The 14,699-nt window shown below is 34.5% G+C and overlaps 1 protein-coding gene and 1 long non-coding RNA gene across 3 annotated transcripts in view; one reads left to right on the top strand and one right to left on the bottom strand.

The window, feature by feature from the left end:
• LOC143905474 (uncharacterized) overlaps positions 1-7,405 on the bottom strand; it is a 120,339-nt gene extending 112,934 nt beyond the window's left edge. Inside the window, exon 1 of the long non-coding RNA XR_013259205.1 lies at positions 7,365-7,405. This is a non-coding gene — a long non-coding RNA (uncharacterized LOC143905474). The remainder of the gene's footprint in view (positions 1-7,364) is intronic.
• LOC143905472 (neurotrimin) overlaps positions 1-14,699 on the top strand; it is a 175,226-nt gene that overhangs the window by 40,035 nt on the left and 120,492 nt on the right. The window lies entirely within an intron of this gene.

Below are 14,699 nucleotides of genomic sequence, written 5' to 3'. Positions count from 1 at the left end.
TCCAAGTTTTACAATAAACTAATAAATTAATTTTCTGTTGGATTATCGTGATAAAGTATACTTTTCGGCTTCACTAATATATGTATATAGATATATCAATTATGTTCACGTAATCGGAGATATGCAACACTTTTGGTTGCATCTCCGGGGAAATATCTATTATTATTCCAAGTATTTCTTGATTGGTTCACATTAGATAAAGTGATCGCCTTCGCGATGCCCATCATGCGCACGCGAGACAGGTAATATTAAAGTAGTTCATCGTGTTTGTCAACTTAATGTCGTTGCGACGTAAAATAGACTGATCGATGAGTTCAGCAATGTTATGCTGAGTAATATTACTTTACCTAATAACGTCTATAAGCTGCATAACAGATATAGGTAACAAACATAATAGTTATTTAATGTAAATTGCATTTTTACTAGCTTTCCTTCGGCAATCATGTTGAAAAAATCTGTCTGACAGATATCTGACAACGCGAGATAAAAAAAATTTTAATTTCGAATACACATTGATGGATGGAATTTCGCCCTAGTGTAAAACATGACATCTTTGGGTTCCATTTGTGTAGTCTATGTTTTGCATCAAATGTACTAGAAATATATGTAACCGAATGTTTCTTTATTATTCAGTTACCATTTGACAGCCGAAAGAGATGGCTGTTATTTGGAATCAGGACTGTCTTTTAAGTGCATATCATTGTCTCAATTGTAACGGCGTCCTCTATTTATATATTGTGTTACTTTGGAACTACTAAAAATTGTATGTTTTTTATCGCGATTTCAGTGAGTCTATTCTGATGTAATTTCTATTCTGAACAACGTTGCGTAGTTATTATATATATGCATGGTAAAAAAGCTGCGCAACAACAATAATATAATGATAACAAAACTGTCGTTAAGAGTTACAGAATAGGTCCACAGGTCTTATTCTCGCGTTTCTCTGAGCTGATGGGTAAATAACTTAACTTCTCGTTTTGCTCAAGTTATAACGGTCATTTTGATTTAATTATATAATAAACTATAATCATTAACCAAGTTTTACTTAAATTTTGTCACAGAAAATTAGACTATTTTTAAATCACTAAATTTGAAGCTATAACTCACCCTTATACTCACTTATTTCTCGCCGGAAAACGTGAGATTATTTTAATTGTTGAAGATGAATCAAAGCGGAAACGTCCAATTTATAATTATGTATATTTTAATAGTAATTAAGGATCGATATAACGTTAACTTACGCATTAACCACGTTGAACTCTCAAAACCCATTATTAATGTTTATTATAAATAATAAATCGACACCGTACCAATATTAGACATCTTACTATAATCTTTTTATTATACGTTTTGTAGATTATAAAAATAAGTATTTATAAAATAAAAATTACATTTCGTATTTTATTTTAATATAGTAATCAACTTTCTCAATTAATATATTTTACTTATGCATTCTTTTGTGTCATAATTCTTTACTTTCCCATATACTACTACTGTTAAGTAAGAAATCACAATTTGACTTCTTATTGCAATATATATCTACCTCTTTGCGATACATATGCATATGTCTGAAACGCAATATATACTTCAAAATTTTTTTCGCTCAAATTTCTCCGAAAGCTTGCAGTTAAATGGAAGCAACGTATGCAAATGTTATAAAATTAAAAGAAACGGTATAACACGAAAACTCACTCAACACGACAATGCAAAAGGAATCTCGCTCTTGCAATTGGAGAATCCATGCCTCGTTTACACAGCGTGCGTTGTATGTTTGCATAGCGATTCAGAGAGATGCACATCGGGCACGATATACGCAGTGAGCTGTTGAGAGCACCGTTCACGCCGAGGAGGGTCGAATATGTGAAAAATACACTGTTTATCCGCAACAAAGAATCGTGCGAAATATAACGGCTGATTCCAACGTACTGCACGCGGTCGAGCGCAAGGATATCTGGATATTTCTTTTTTCGAGAGAACTAAAGACATATTACACACACATATCCTACCCGAAAAGTGTTGTACGCTCGAGAACCATAGAAGTGATACAAGTGAATGGAGTATCTCTCTCTTTCTAATAAAATTTATTTAACTTGGTTCATATAGCGAAAAGAGCATTTCCGCTCCGATATAGTTGATCCTTTCTCGACGCTAATAGCACGAGCAAACGGCTTTAGATGAGATAATTTTATTAAATTTTTTTTTATTTTTGCAATCGTATTAGAGAATTTTAATTAGAAGCATATGTGTGCGTATGTGTGCGAGAAGCACTAACTGGTGCAACGTTTAACTAATCAAAAGCAGAAATTCACGCAAGGGTGTTGCCGAGAAACGAAATTGCGCGCGCCATTCGTTTGCAGGCGTGAACATTACTCAATTTTCAGCGGACAGCGTTCAGTTTGCCATAGATTTGATTTAAATGGCAGGCAGGGAGACAGGGAAGCGTAATTTTGGGTAAAAGTCCACGCGTCGACGTCAAATAAAATGCGAGTAAAATGATGAGAGAGAATAAGAAAAAAAAGAATAGTGTAACATATTATTAGATAAAATAATATATCAATATACTGTCTATTAATGCATTACGTGACTAACAATAAGTAGAAAGAATGAGTTTTTAACATTCCCTTAGCCCTTCTGAATATTGCCGCATTATTCCTCCTGCATTTTATTACAACTAAGTAAATTTGAATGTTACTTAGATTTGCCAACGACTGTCGCGAAATGAGGAAATTCGATTGTCATATAACTCTGATTCATGTTGAGAATCGCTTTGTCTTCAAGATACATTTATCAGCTTCATCACGACGAAAGTAATGGATTCATATTAGGGCGCATTTTCTTTCACGTAATCCTTCACGCGCGTCATATTATTCGGATCAGTTATTAAATTTCCTTTTTCATTTTATCTTTGCTAGCAATGGATGAAGTGAAAGTAGAAACATGGACGATGGAAACATTACTCAATTTACACATAGATCAGATTAATTTTATATTATTCCACGAATATCTTAGTAAATTTGATCAGACACAATTCAATTTACTTTTTGAATTAATAAAATAAAAGAGAACTTTTTTTACTGTTGGAATTAGTATAAAGTAAAAGAGAATTTATGAGAAAAATAAATGTTATAGAAATCGAATGTAGATATAATAATATAATAAATGCATTTTTTTTCAGAAAAATTCAGTTATTTGCATAAAAAATCAATTTAATATGAAAAGAAGAAAATTGTCTGCTAAAAATTGAGCCATCTCTTATTTAAGTAAACTAATTGTATAGTGCATGTTAAAATCATAATATATTTAGTTCAAAATATAATCCATATAATATATGTATATCTTTTATATATTTGCAGAACAAAATCATTTTAAGTTTGTTCACGTTTCTCGATTAATCTTCTTATTTGTATGACATCAATTAAACATCTTAATATAACATTATATTATAATTTGATTATTCCCGCCGTTTCTCTCATATGATTTAAAAAATAAGATAACTCGCTATTTTTAAGATAAATCTAGCATGAAAACAGCGGAATGTGCTTTGGAATATGATTTAATAATTTAAAGCTGTTTTGATCGATAATGCGGGCAATTTTATTCAAACTTAAAACTTAAGTAATACACTTAAAATTAGGTAATACTTTAAGTAATAAATTTAAAACTTAAGTAATCCTTATAGTAAAAGTAATTTTGTATAAAATCGTTTGCCGGATTAAATTGCGAGTTACTGCGTTTTCAAATCGAAAACGTGAAAAATCGTTTTCAATCGATGCCGATTGGTTCTCTTGCTGCGCTTACTTCATTTGCAGCTGTCATTGTATATTTTGACAGTTGTGTGTATCATGGGGTTAATAGTCTAATAGTAATAGCATAATGTTAAAGCTAAATAGCGCGCGCGAAGCGCGCGTCTGTAGTGTCTAGTATTATAAATTATATTTTGAATTAAATTATGTTACGTTTTCATATACACTATACTTTATCCAATTAATGTGCTGAATGAAAGACAGTTCAGGCTATTCTCTTTTTCTCTATATTAAACTCATTTATTTTACATTTTTACAAAAAGCAGCTAAATTATTCCGAAAAAAACACATTCACATATCAAGTAGAGTTATTCTCGTGTATTCTACATTATAAATATACTTTGCACATGTGCTACGATAACCTACTTTTCTGTCTTTATAAAAGATTCTTACCACTTGTCGCTAGAACATTGTTTCTTAAATGTATATGTACAGTAAATCTACAATAGGATAAGATGTGTCGTCTTATGTACTCTTTATTTCTTTTTTCGTATCGCGAGACGATCACGGATTATTACCAATTGTACATATACCAGCTCAAAACAAACACGGTAGAAATTCAAAAAAAAAACAACTTTGAAAATCGCGACCTTACCTAAGAAATACGTTGGAAATTGCAATGACGTATAATCAGACGTCTCTTCGCCTACCCCGCATGCAACCAATTGAACCAATCCGTCCGGCCAAATTTCTTTCCTCGCGTCTGTTGGCGTTCGCTTACAAACATCTTAAGGGTGCGATTGCCCGTACGCGGCACGTATCTGCTCGCGATGCAAATGCGAAATGTTTCAATGGAGGGTGGCTCAAAGCGGTACGATAACATGAGTAGCGTGACTGCGCCGGCGGCCGTCCTCCTTGCAATACCGACGGAGGAGAGATCGCGACGACCCTCGAAGAAGAAAGCCGAGTCAATAGCCCGGGGGAAGACTTTCCTCTTGCCTTAACCAGCAACCGCTAGCCGTGACTTGTCAACCGACGCGTTTATCCCCCAATATTTATGTTGTCGGCGTGACCACCGGAGCGGTTATTACGGCGATGCACGCAATTTTGAAGGAGGTAAGCTAAAGAATGCGCGCGGTCTCACGATGAGCACGGTAGTATTCGTAAGCACGGGTGATATCTACATGGATAACTGTATACCCGCGTTCGCGTACAGATGTACCTGATATTTCTATTCCGCGGATATATAGAAACAGCGACCGCGGACGACATTTCTTTTTTCTCTCCTACACAATTAGATTCTCCCACAGTTACCGTGGTTTATCATCAGAAACGATCAAGGCGCGGCACGACTTAAGCGTACACTTATACCCGGACTCTTTTCCCTTCTTGCTAACGGAAACATCGATCTGCATTTATTACAGCGTAATTTGCATCAACGCCGCGGATTCTTGCAGTTCTGTCGAATCACCGAAGCGTGTGCGCTTTTTTGTAAATCTTGGACGATCCGCGACGAAAGTGAATTCGTGTCTTTACATCTGACGCGGACATTTTCCTTCGATCAAATAATATCATTTTATTTCAACATCATAATTACATTTATTAAGCTTACGTAAGATGATATGCGCATAAAAATACCATTCGTTAATAATATGAATTAGTGAACTCAGCTGAGATTATTAATCAGTCATAATCAGTGAATTATTAATGAAATATTCTGTTACATGTATTGATTTCATTCTTATTAAATTTCTACGGTATTATAATATAATTCCATATTTAAATGAAAAGCCCGTTTTAATATTACAAATCACAATCGACATACGCAATTGCATTAGTCGATGCAATCAGGATTGCGTTTTGTGTGAATCTATAAAACGGGTAAATTTAAACTTACGTCGATAAATTTAAATTTACCCGATGCAATACCGCGGTGTATCCGTACACTTCTACTTCTTTTTAATATTTTAAGAAATAATAAAAAAAAAATCGGAGACTTTCTCTGCAAACGGTATACAATATTCAGATTAAGAAGACTCGATCTCGTAAGTTAACTTAAAGTAATCTCTGTAAAAGACAACGTTGTAAGTACGAGATGGATTTTCATATCTTGAGAAATGAGAAAAATGATCGCTAAAAGCCACCGACATCTTTTTTACGTAATTCAAAAGAAAGACTTTTAACGATTTCTAATATTTCGAGTATTTCTAGATAAATCTGATTAAATGCTGATAAATATCTTTTTCTCGCAGTTATTCATAACTCAATAAATTAAGAATATTTAAATAAAATGTAATATTACCTTAATCAATTGATAATTAATTTATATTCGAAACATTACATTTTTCTCGTAACATATTATCTGTAACTGTAGATATATTATCTGCGCCCAATAAAAATCATACTACAAAAAGTATGTTCTAACAAAGAAGATTTTAAATATTTTTCAATATTTATTCCTTACCTACATATTCAATATTTTTCTCTATTTTTTTTTCAATCTATCTATATCGATTTCATTTTGAAATGTAGCGCGTGGCTTGGCTCGTATGACCAATTTAAACAAAATGGTTTTTTTTATATACAATGCGGGAAAATTTCATAGCGCGAGTATTTAATAACTTCGTCTCGCCTTCACGAAACTGTCTTAACTTGACTCGAGGCTAGTTCTGGCCGCAACAAGAGTAACGACGTCGCCGTTAACAAAGGGCAGCTTCTTTTCGCGCGTGCGGCCAGTCGAGGGAGAAGATTCAACAGATCGATTCGCAGACCGCAGGCTGTTAGAACTTTAACTAGAGCGTGTATAAACTCCGCTCACGCAGTCGTCAAGCTACACAGCGAGCAACCACAATGAATAAAAGATAGTACTGTTAAGCTCAATCGAGTAGCTCTTCGTAAGTGAGACGTCTGACTTCTCCTTATCTCTATATAATAGGCGATTTCTTATACTATAGAAATATCAATTTTAATTTTCGGTTTAATATAAATTTCGAACAATTTAAGTTATTCATGTGTATATAGTAATTCTTCAACGAAAGTTTCAATTATGATATTTGTAGTTTAATTATCGCTTTTTAGATAAGTGCCATTCACGATGGATTTACAACATAATTATCTTTTTAATTTTTTATTAATTTTAAAAAATTTAATGAAATTATTTGTCAAAAAATCTTATTAAAAACTTTCTTGCCTCTTTTGTTTTATTTAAAAAAAATGCGGACGTAAATATATGTACATATATTTTTTTCAGCATAAAATATTTGAAAATATTCCACATTAATCTATAGTTGACAAGTAAAATCAATTCTGCGATAATTAAGAAAAATTCTCTGCAAGCTTTGTTCGTAGGCACATGCGCATATTTATGTGCTTTTGTATACAATAAATCGACGGATGGTTAAATATGTTCCAGGATTAAATATAAAAAAATAAATCACATTTTCAGCCCATCCATTTTAAGATATTTTAATGGATCTGTGAAATAATATATTTATTTATAATATTTTTACGCTTTTTTAATTTCACACGTACATGCATTTATATATACACTTTATGTATATCTGATATAGTTTTCACAGATCCATTATCTCGCATTAAAATAAAATATGATTTATTACTCACGGACACGATGCGCAGCGGAGTTGTAGCACATCTATGTCGATCTGTAACATACAAATATATTGAAGTTACAGCAATGCCCTATGTTATTTAAATTCCATAAAATAATTATCGCTTTTATAAAATAATTAGAAACCATTAACTCTACTAATAAAAGTAATAAATAAAATAATAAATACTCACTCTACGATTGCTCCGCCGTTGCCCGACGCCAGCCCAGGCCGCTCCTCCTCCTCCTCTCAGTTCCTTTTTGTTCTTTTCGTGGCACTCACACAACACTGGAAAAAATATAAATACGGTTAATTACAATCACGTTTACAATAATCACACCAAAATACAATACATTTCACGGTACTCTCGACATTAACTGCATGAAACGCGCGATTTATTACGTCACGACGAAAGAACAACGTGAATAAATGATAAACATATGATCTCCATATTTGATACCTACAAATTACCAAATTAGTTAATTAGCGTAACAAACGACAAAAAATTTCTACTTTAAATAATTTCAATCACGCAAAGTGTCCATTTCAAATAAGGTATTGAGCTATCCCGTAATTGTAGAAGTTAATCAGTCACATAAGCTGCTAATAGCTGCTCATATTTATAGGGAATTATCGCATTTATTGTCTTTTATTACTTGCTACGAACGCGTTTCGGAAGATAATAACGGAGCGACCGGTGTCACACTATCTGCCTATTCGAAGTTCACAGATAAAATGATACTTAGCGCGGCGAACCTTGTAAATGTGTAAACACGTCGCGCTGTACGTTACGAAAACAAAATACCAAGACCGCGCGCCGACCATATATTATAAATATTTTATAGCCGCTATAAAAAATATTTATATACAGTGTAAAATAAGTACATATGTACATGCCAAATATTTTGCTTTTCTAGATTTTTGCTTACTGTTACTCAAATCATCCTATCCGACAATTCATATATATCACTTCTAACGCTTTAAATTTGAAAAGTCCGACACGAGGTATGTATATTTGAATCTGAGCGTCGTTAAAGCAATAATTATTGCTCTCACATATTATAAAATTATAATTATAATTTATATTTCCTTATACTTTGGATTTTTATCTTAAACATATAAATCGCGCGAAATAATTGCTTCGATAAATAGCTATGATACTATACGTTATAAATAATTAATTAAAACGCGAAGTATTTCATTATTCAATATTCATAATAAAATAATTATATTTTTTCTTAATGTCATGACCGCGTCTCGAGAAATAAAGCGATGATACACGGAGCAGTGCAAGTCTCTAACTCTGTCTGTTGAATCACGAAGTTCGAATAATATATAGTGCGGCGCTTACACGCGGCGTGTACACGCACCGGCAGGAATGATGTCTCGCATCAGTATATACGTGTTAGGACACACGCATACATAATTGTCCGATTTGCGCTAAAGACAAAATCGAAGTGTCACCTATACTTTTCCTCTCCCTAGCTCGCTCTGCTCCGCGCTTCAAGTCACACGTACGATACACGCTTCGTGCGTATGCGTGTGTCCGATATACCGGTGCGTGTACATACACACATCGCCTTGAAAAATTCCAATGTTGCGCGTCAACCGATACGTTACCGCTAAAAAATATTTAATAAAATATTTACACTCTAAATATATATTAAATATTTCATTCCTTGCGTTTTAGCTTAATTCTGATAAATAGGATTTTCTCGCATCTTGAATATAACGTTTATTTAACGTCTTTTTAACGAATATATAAAATTGATGTATAATTCTGAAATAATTTATATGTCATATAAAAATTTTCCTATTACTAATCAATTTATAAATATCAATTGACTGCTATAATGTTTATAATTTTTATTAGAAGTCGAAAGGCATACACACAGAACTGGTTGTGTGTGAAAATGAATAACAGGTAACAAATCGATAAGTACGTTTCTTCAAAAATTAACTCGGAAACTATTGTAATCTCGACATTTAAGATTTTGATTTTAATTAATCTTCGAAATATGCTATTAAAATATTACACAATGGTTATAAGACAACATAAATAAATGAATAACTATCCGCTATAAAGCAAACTAGACAATTACATTTCCGTCGTAGAGGAAAATTTCATTATTCGTGAATCTTTTATACTTATTTTTAACCAATAAAAATTGTTCTCTCTCTCTCTCTCTCTCTCTCTCTCTCTCTCTCTCTCTTTCTCTTTCTCTCTGCAAAGTACGTGCAAGTATTAGTAAAACGATCGATAACGTTTATTTTTAACGCCGAGGTAGAAAGTCTTTATACAATTGAAAAAGTCTCGTTATAGCTCAAAAGCTTTAAAAAGCTGTCGCTTTTTATCAGGATCAAGCTATAGGTAATTCGACAAACTGCGGGTTGTTTGTAAATCCGTTTATCGATAAATCGAATTTTTACGCCTCACGAGTTCGATGTTACTGCGATCGTGGCATGTCCTGCGAGAAGCAACGAAAAGGACGTCGAGTCTGCCAACCGCCGTGTGATTTGGGGCGAGAGAAAGATATCGCCGGTCTGTGATTTTCTGAAATTGTGTTCGCGCGAACGAATGACGAGCCGAGGTACTACGGACGGTCGATTGAAAACCTTCATAATCCGTTTATGCGCGTACTACAAAAGCCGTCGTCAGCAAGATCTATATTTATCGCGTCTCTTAAATCAATCATATGACGATGCTGCTTTTGACGTTTTGCAAACAGCTCTTAATTTATGAATGGCCGTTTACGGAATCTCGCACTCGAAACACGAAAAACCGAAATTGGGTCGAACGTTCGTGTTCCGAAAGAATAAAAAGATAATAAAAGAAGCGCGCATCACGCTGTCAAAATATTTGTAACGGATACTTTACATTAAAGCCATCTTTCAAGCTGCTAATGATCGCGCTAACAATAAATATCACATAAAAATGATATCAATCGGTGTTTCATCTCTCGCTTATAGATTTGTCTACAACTTGGAAAAGGAACGAGTTAGAAAGCAGCATCGGCGGCGCGGGCGGAATGGAAGAGAGTCGAGTCAATAAAATCAAACGTAGCTAATTCGTTTAATGGCCGTGACCCAAACCTTTCTATTTATTTAGAGGGGTATCGATTGAGCAGCCAGAAGTTTGGCCGCAGGAAGGTTAACTGACGATCCACAGTCACGTCCGCGCAAACACGATTGGTGCGCCGATTTAATCTGCGCGAGGGATCCTCGAAAGAAATCTTTCGTGCCGTTGCCGTTATTCCCCGATGGTTGAATTTCCGCGGCGTGATATTACAAAGAATTACACACGAAATCGTGTTTTATGATATCGTCTTATAAATCTTGGTTTCGGTATTGCGTAGACCGGATAATAGATCGTTAAACCATCACGCTCGCATATGAAAACTAGTATGCGTCACGTTTTCGGCATGCCAGACGCGTCACAACGCTCGTGATTAATTGCTCAATACTCCGCGCTGCGTTTAACAACCCGTAATTCATCATAATTATATCGCCGATGTGAGCTATATGGTAAAACCTTGCGTTTCCGCGCTTTACATAAGATTGCTATATTCTTTTTACTGCATTTTTATTTCTATCAATGCGTTAACGCGTAGTAATTATTCACATGTGCAAGTGTATGTATTTTTTTGCTGGAAATATTCACTAGAGAATGATTTTCGTGATATCGCGCGCGTAAAGCGTGTGTTTATTCCAATTCGTGCGTGTTTGTCCTCAAACGCATTTCATTACGCGCGATCTTCGAAGTAACTTTACGCGCACTTCCCGTCTCCGGTAATGGAATAAAGTTTGTCGCTCTCGCTAAAAGAAAGATTGGAAAGTTTCGAAAATTCGCGTCATTGAAGGTACTTTGCGTAATGTAAACTTCCGAGATTGCTTGTGCTAAACGAATCTGACTTGGAAAATGCGTCGTATATGGCCTGCGTGCGGACGTCGTAATTGTTAACTATGAGAACCGAATTATTATATTTTATCAAAATTTTGAAGATAAAAAAAGGTAATTCTTCAGAATAGGGCCTTTTCCGAATTTTGATATTTTCTTGCGGTTTTCTTGGTAAAAACCTTTGTTGTGACTCCGACAGTGATAATCAATCGGGGGACCCCGAAAAATATGCACCCTACCTATTTTTTTTCCTATTTTAGTAAATCTGAAGGAAAGCTCACTCCTCTCCGATTTCGATGAAATAAGGCTCAATTAAAGCGTTTTTGCTCAAAATAACTAAAAGTATTTAATTGTTTAAAGCGCATCACTAACCTACATAGGTGTGATATGCCCTGCTTTAACGAAAATCACAACTTCTATAAAGCAGGGCACACACATACGTGTGTATGCCCTGCTTTAACGAAAATCACAACTTCTATAAAGCAGAGCACACACATACGTGTGTATGCCCTGCTTTAACGAAAATCACAACTTCTATAAAGCAGGGCATACACATACGTGTGCGTGAACCTCGGTTCGCGTGGAAAGTGTACGCGCCCTTAATCTAGATATTTATCAAAAATAAAGTAAAAATAGGTTAAAAAAATAGGTAGGGTGCATATTTTTCGGGCTCCCCCGATTGATTATCACTGTCGGAGTCACAACAAAGGTTTTTACCAAGAAAACCGCAAGAAAATATCAAAATTCGGAAAAGGCCCTATTCTGAAGAATTACCATCCGTTTATATCTATATCTTGTAATATTTTTTTTACTTATTTTACTCACAATTTTATCACGTGTCGTGAGCAAACAAACTTTAGACTCGCGCTGATTCTAAATACTTTAAATTCTTTACGTCTTTTCGGAATGTTCCTTCTTACGCGAATTTCACGTTAAACTCTGCAATATGCTGAACGCTTATTAATTTATCATTGTCACAAATGTTGCATGCAGATACTATTACATGTGTGCATTTTACGGAGACAAAAGTACAAACCGCAAAAATTTTGATGATATATCCACTTTTTTGTAAATGTCTTATCTCGCTTGAATAACGTATAGCGGATGCATATACATAGCTATTATCGATTTCCCCTGTCCTCGAGTATAATAGGTACTGTGCGAAAAATCCCGTAGTCGGCTACTGTCCGTTCCCTTCGAAGCTAACACCGTAGAAGCGCATTATCGTCAAGGGTTCACCTAGTGTAAACTCCTAGGGTTGCATGTGCAAATTGAGCGCAAGTTGTTTAACACGATCGTATAGGACCTCGTCGGAACGGTACAGTGAGTTTCCAATCCTTGTCGCACGTACACAAACTCTACTCGTAAGACTGCTACAATAGTCACGTTCGCGGAAATACAATCATCGAGCCGATCTAATCTTGTGGATTCTTGTTGCAATCTCGCGCATCTACAATGGCAAAAATCGAATTGAGTCTTGTACATCTTTATCTTCTCTTTAACGTTAAAATTGTCACAGAAGTTCTTATATATTATAGATTTATACACTTTTCTTTTTAAGATCAATAAACGCGCATGTTTTCTTAAAATTGTTTTCTTAAATGTCAATAAAATAAAATTTTCCTTTGTCTTCTTATTCAATGTAACAAGTTTCAAATGTTTACAAGGTAAACACATCTTTCGCTAATACATTTCATATTTAATTTAATATCTCTGTTTGTGAAAAATATAAAAAGATATACGACTATATATATTTTAATTATAATCTAAAAACGTTAGCGATTCAATATTGCAATATTTGAAAAGTGATGGAACATTATATTATACATTGATTACATTTTTAGTGAAAAGGAAGAGGTATAACAACGAGTTATTTGGATAGAAACTCCATTAGAGATTGTGCCGAAGTACAGAACGCGTGCCCAGGATCTAATGTATTTTAATGAAATTCTTCGGCCGGTCATTTCTCTTACGGGTTGGCGCGCACGCCATGGCGGCAGTTTCTTTTGCCCGTGGATGAGCATTAGCGGAAAAGTTATCTAAAGTACCGCGACCCTGCCGCAGCTGCGGACGGTTCGCACGCGGTTTTTACCGCGACGCGGGGGTTAACGCTCTTACTTAGCTTAACGTTCGTTAAGGGAGCAGCTGCCGCTCTTGAACTGCTGGAAAATGTCACCGGTTTCTCTTTTTCGTGTGTCCGATGGTAGGAGGATGCGGGAGGAGGGGTAAGATGGACTTCGTTTCTCTCGATCGTGTTTACGTTTCACTCTGCGTTGTGGACGCGCGCGAGGGTTTCATTCTGTGCAATACCATTTCGTATATATATTCATCAGGTATGCTTATATAGTAATACGTATTTCGGACTGTGCCCCGCAACGCTGAACGACGGTTCGCCTCGTTAGCGGCGGCCTGAATTTAATCCGTCATTTTGGTCGTGCTAGTCTGCGTTATTTAATCGACTTGTTTCTAATTAACGCATCGCGCCTGTTTAACTTCACCAGAGCATCGTAAACGTGCATCGTTTCGTTTTGGTTTTGATATTAGTTGATAAAGAGAATAGTGTAATGCATATATGCTATCGATATATTGTGGCATCGAAGTAAAAGCGATTGAGTATCGCTTCCAGCGAAATTGAATTTGACACTTTCAAAAAAAGAAGTAGTGTCGCCCTTAACTAGCAAATGCTTTAATTCTATATTATTCAAGCCCATTAAATCAATACACATATCTATATATATGTATATATGTATTTGTGTGTGTGTAATAACATATTATATATAAGCAAATTAATCTGCGTTATAATTTTACAAACCACATGCATATGAATTGTAGTAGGTTATTGCATGTGTTACCTTTAATGAATTTAATCAATAACCTCCAAAGTAAACGGCGTTGTCTTATTAAATTAATGTCCATTAAACACGAATATAAAATTAATACAACAAACATTGCTCTAAAACAAGAATTGGAAACCCGTCGATCGACTACTAGTTTATCATGACAGTATGATTGATTAATTTATTAATATTCTTCATATTAATATAGAGAACGTATAGAATAAACTCAATTTATTATGAATTATTTACCAAATAAACAATTATGAGGATTACAAGAATAGTATATTAATATTTTCCTATAAAGAATTTTAATTTTATTGAAATAAAATGTATTCATCAAGCTTATCTATTCCTTTTTTATTAAAATTTAACATATGCACAATTTATCATCTGAGTTTTAAGTTTTCAAAGGAAAACTGAGCATATCCTAATTTTTTAATAGTTCGCAAATTTAATAATATCCAGAATGTCATTGTGTTCATAGCATTTCCATTTAATGAGCAGTTACACTCCATTCAAAAGTCCCGCAACGCAACATATAATATATATATACTGTTACAATGACGATGTATTACGCATCATCGCTCGTTAATGCAGTGTGCATGGTCGTCTA

Source organism: Temnothorax americanus, unplaced genomic scaffold (assembly GCF_048541705.1).
Source record: "Temnothorax americanus isolate GAGA-0224 unplaced genomic scaffold, ASM4854170v1 Scaffold62, whole genome shotgun sequence".
Lineage (NCBI taxonomy): Eukaryota > Metazoa > Arthropoda > Insecta > Hymenoptera > Formicidae > Temnothorax > Temnothorax americanus.
Note: the sequence above shows the minus strand (reverse complement) of the source record. Positions and strands in the feature narration are given on the sequence as shown.